Source organism: Solanum lycopersicum, chromosome 4 (assembly GCF_036512215.1).
Source record: "Solanum lycopersicum chromosome 4, SLM_r2.1".
NCBI classification, from domain to species: domain Eukaryota; kingdom Viridiplantae; phylum Streptophyta; class Magnoliopsida; order Solanales; family Solanaceae; genus Solanum; species Solanum lycopersicum.
The window spans coordinates 52,423,438-52,428,650 of record NC_090803.1 but is presented as its reverse complement, the minus strand read 5'-3'; the positions used below and the strand labels follow the sequence as shown (position 1 = coordinate 52,428,650).

At 26.5% G+C, this 5,213-nt stretch overlaps 1 pseudogene; it reads right to left on the bottom strand.

Annotated features, from left to right (window-relative positions):
- Positions 1-228: 228 nt before the first annotated feature.
- On the bottom strand, positions 229-3,712 carry LOC101252171 (probable 2-oxoglutarate-dependent dioxygenase AOP1; annotated as a pseudogene).
- Between the last annotated feature and the right edge of the window lie 1,501 nt (positions 3,713-5,213).

The following is a 5,213-nucleotide window of genomic DNA, read 5'->3' as shown; positions in this document are numbered from 1 at the left end:
TATCATGTAATTTTTTGTATAAAATGTTTATTGTGGTAATTGATTACTCTAACATATTTTCTAGGTAGATCAAACACAATAAACTATATTAGAATTTAAATTGCCCAGGCAAAAATCATCTAGTTAATATATAGAACGCAAAAGCTTAATAACCACAACAATTCAAACATAAAATCACACTAGTAAAAAACATGAATTTTACAAACACTATATCAGCTGAGAGAAACGTTCATAAGAAATTCAGTTTTTTTTTTATTTCAACATATTTAAAGCATAGAATTCTAAAGCTAATGAACGAAAACAACTCAAACATAAAATACACAATAGAAAGAAAACATGGTCTCCAAACGAAATGGTGGCTTGTTGAGACATTTACGATGAATGTCCTATCAAAAATTTCATAAATAGTAACGGTACTCTGATAACAATGTTCGTCGAAAATTCACATTTTATCATATGAAACACCACAATAATCCTTGAAGACATCAACAGAGCTATCTCGTGAAGCAACATAGCTAAATAATCCAAGCATTTCATATGGCTTGAAGAGTAAAGGGTGTTTCTCATCCACAAGTTCTTTTGGGGCCTCAATGAAGTGACCTGGTTTTAAGTATGTGTTAAATTGAATGGAGAATCTATCAATTTCTCCAGACATTGTTACTCTGTGGTAGACAGAATGCAATCGACCATTTGTCCATGCCTGTACCAATTCACTCATATCGTTAGTGCATAAAACTCAAACACTTGCTCCACTATCAAGAGTCATTCTCAGGTATTAAACATGCAATTCCAATTATATCTATGTTTGTTGGACTCTTCAAAAATTATTATTTAGTGCATTTATATCATTCAAAAATATTCATTTTGAAGAATAATCCAACACGAGTGTGATCATATTTTTGGAGAGTCCAACAACATAGGCTCCAAGCAATATCAAAACTCCTTTCCAATTTTACGTTAAGAAATTTTACATATAGTTCCAATTGATATCAATCGAATTTATCTATACATACATTGTCTGTTGTATGTTGAATTCTCTAAAAGCTATTTTTTTTCTTATAAAAAATTAATAAATTGTGATATTATTTTAAGAGTGCGAGCAATACAGATTTCAACAAAATAATATAACGTTAAAAAATTAAGTACAACTTACTTTGAATGAATCACCACACAAAACAGCATAAGAATTTGGTGAAAGATTGACATCAATCCACTCCCCATTTTTGTTGATTTGCAATCCATTGACTTGATTTTGTGATATAAAAGTCAAGAAGCTAACATCTGTATGGCCACTCAATCCATCATATTTAATATTGTTTTCGTGATCTTCACTAATAATTGATGAACCCTTATAATGTGTAAATCTAAACATGATAAAATTAGGATCCAATAATTCATGAATGTGATTTTTTAATCCCAAGTTCTCCAAAATCATCCTTTTCAACATTTTCATCCAATTCCACAATTGGATTTGAGTAAGATTTTACCAAATTGCTGCCAAAATTAATGCACATATAATGTTAGTATAAAGTATAAACATATAAAAAAGGATGAACATATTTAGAGCCATACGAAGTTGACACGATCTTTTTCACTTAGACACTTGAATTAAATTTTATATGTATAATTTTTTAAAAAAAATTGAGATAGAAGAAAGGGAAATAAGGGAGGGGAATCGAACTCTCACTTATCAAATTATGACTTTATGTACCAAATATTTCAATGGCGAAGCATCCAGTATTTATGTTTTGTTCCAAAAATATGATGAAGAATAAATTTGAGTTCTTTTTCTTTTTAATTGATTTTTTTTATTTTCTAAAAGGAAATTGGTATATTAGCTCTTTTCTAAGAGGTAAAAAGAGTATATAAAAATCAACTTCAATCTATCTGTTTGAAAATTTAAATAGTCAATTAATTGAGCAATAACAAATTTATAACCTTATCTTTTGTACACTTCTTAAATCGACTCAAAATAAACTTATATTTTAGATACTTTTTGGATATCGACTAAAGTTACAAAATGTGTGTAAACAATTATTTGACATAGTGACTAACTAAAATAGGACAAATGGTACTAAAATTTTTAATAATTATAAAATAAATTATACGGTTAAAAAAGTAAAGTAATTTTCAGCAAAATCTTTACTAAACGAAAGTCTATTTTCTTCTCTCATTTTTTTTATTTTCGTTTGGTTTTCCTTAAGATTTTGATTTTATTTTTTTCCCTGCTGTAGACTTGAGCTTGCTTTCATTTTAAATTATATATCCTCCCTATAAATAAGTACCTTAACAAGATGATGAAGTATAATCTTATTTTATTATAAATAAAAAAAGTATGATAAACAAAATACTTCATATTTATATCCCAAAAAAAAAAAGGCAAATGTGATACTATCTTAATAAAGATTTCTCAGGCAAATGTGATACTACCTTAATAAAGATTTCCCATCTTAAATTCAGGGGTGGCTCGGCAGTGTTAAAAAAAAGATATGTGTCTTAAGCTTCCAAATTTAAGGAGCCTCATTTTTTATAATAATAGATTATAAGTTATTATTTTTCAACAAATAATGAATACTATTTGTAGAAAAAGTAAATATTTCATGAAATTTGACATATTTTTGAGTAGAATATCTTATAAAAAATAATTTAAATAAGAATAGTTATATTATGAGGTAAAAACTAAAAGCAATAAATTATATAAAAGTTATTAACAATTTAAGTTTAAGACCTCGTTAATTTTTCTCTTTAGGTCACTAATACGATAGAACCACTCGTGCTTAAACTTATGATATGTATATAGCTCACAATCAAATAATTTAATTATTATAAAAATTGGAGTTGATATATAGTTCATAGACAATCTATCCTATCCTACCCCTAATGTGATTGCTTTCGTTTCTTAGGTCACACATGCACTTAAGACAACATCTTTAATTTATCGTTGTTGAAATTATTCATGATCTATAAATATCATAGACAATCTAGCTAAGTTATTAGCCTATCCTAATGTGAATGTTTTCACGTCTTGAATTTATATAAATCACATACGATAACTTTACTATTTCTGAAATAGATAATCTATAGATTATACAAAAACGATTTTATTGTTTGCTTCAAGACTCTATATAAATCACATACGATAACTTCACTATTTCTAAAATAGATAATCTATAGATTATACAAAAACGATTTTACTGTTTGCTTCAAAACTCTTATCAATGCTCACGTTAAGTTTGAACATAATGATTTTTGTATTTTAAATAAAAAGAGTAGTAGACATACCAGAAATCAGGATTACCATGAGGCCAAAAGATGTTAGAAAAAGTTTGAACACTTTGAGGATTAAGATCAGGAATACACAAACTCTCATACAATGGCAAATGTGGAATCATTCCTACATAGCCATGTAATGGTATTTCTGAATAATTTTTCAGTTTGGTCTCTAAAGGAAATTCAAAAATTTCTTTTGAAATGTCAAAAATTCCCTCTCTAGTTTCATTTGGAATTTTATCATATATTGCTTCAAAACAACCATATTCTTTTAAAGCTTCAAAAACTTGAATTTTTATGGATTCCCATAGTGGAGTGTTTGGTTTTAGTTCTGGATTAGAAAAATCTATGGTGGGAATCTTAACTTTGGTAGATGCCATTTGAAAGAAACAAAGAAGGAATTAAAGACTTCACAATGTGAATAATTAAAGGGAGGGATAGAGAGTTTATATAGACAAAATAAATTAGCACTTGTATTTTAAAATTTATACACGTCATAAAAGATTAACACCTTGTTAGATGATTTTGTATTTTACTGTTAGTTTAAATATAATATTTATTTTAATTATTATTTAAATTTATCGTATAGTATTATTTAAAATAATCTATTGTTAAGTAACGATGAAAAGTATTATTTTATATAACAAACGAATTTGGTGTTTTATCATGCGGTTACCTTAATTTTTTTTCTTGTTTTCTCTATGCTTCGTATTTAATAATTTTACTTTATTTACCCTACTTTTTTTAGTATAACTTACCTAAATCCCATAGTGTAAGATCTTAATTACCTTCTATCTCTATTATTTTTCTAATTACATAAATCCCATGTTTTTTAGGTATTTTTGATACATAAAAAAGGATCAGGATTATTGTTGATACATTCTGTATCAATCTGTTGCACTTATTAAGGAAAAAAAATTGAAAAATCAAATTACATCTTTTCCATCTGTTACATTAATTAAGGGGGGGAAAGTTGAAAATAATATAAGTCCCATAAATTGCGTTATTCCCTTCCATATTGTCAAGAATTCAATCATATAGTATAACTATCCATAAAAATCAAAAATTAAATTTCTTCTTGTTCATCGTTTTCTCTGTTTCATAAAAACTTTTGTCAAAATTTTGGATAAGCAGGGTGAGTTATGAAGGATACAAAAGTGATGAAATTGTTTTTGGACAAACAATTTCTTTTGTGAATCTTCAAGTTCATCGAATATCCTTTTGATTTTGATACAAGATTGCCGAAAATTTTGAGATTCAAAATTATCTCCAGTTCATTCAAGATCCTTTCAAATTTTTATTCATAATATCGAAAAAATTGAGGAGACATATCACGAAGATCCTTTCAAAATCAAGAGAAAATAAGTTGTAAAGATATTTAATTAGAAGGTTTGTCCATAATTGAGGGAATTGACAAAAATAACGTCCATGTCTTTGAAAGTTAAAGCACGAAAAATCTCTATTTAGTTACTTTGTTTCCTGTTAAAAAATTTCGAAAAGAATCTATGTAGCAAAAAAACTCTTATTTTTGCTGTAGACTTTGTTTTCTCAATTTGTAGTCATTGAAAACAGTTATTTCTTGACCATCTTTCTGTTGATTCTTTATTCTTATATTTCACTTTCTTTGTACTGATTCAAATAAGTGTCGTATTTTTACTAGATACATTAAATAAGAAAGTGTTGTTCATAAGATTTTAGATATGAGATCGATACATTATTGTTTGGTAATTGTTATGTATCATATACATTTAGTATAAATTCAAATTTATATATCAAAGCTAAAAAATTAGTAGATGATACATTACTATTTTTATGTATTTTATTTTGTTTGAGAAATTCTATAATTTAAAATTAAAAAAAATACATTATACGTGTATTTGTATCAAATTAGCTTCCCTTTTTGTGTGTGATACCTAACACAAATTTTATGTATCAAGTACATT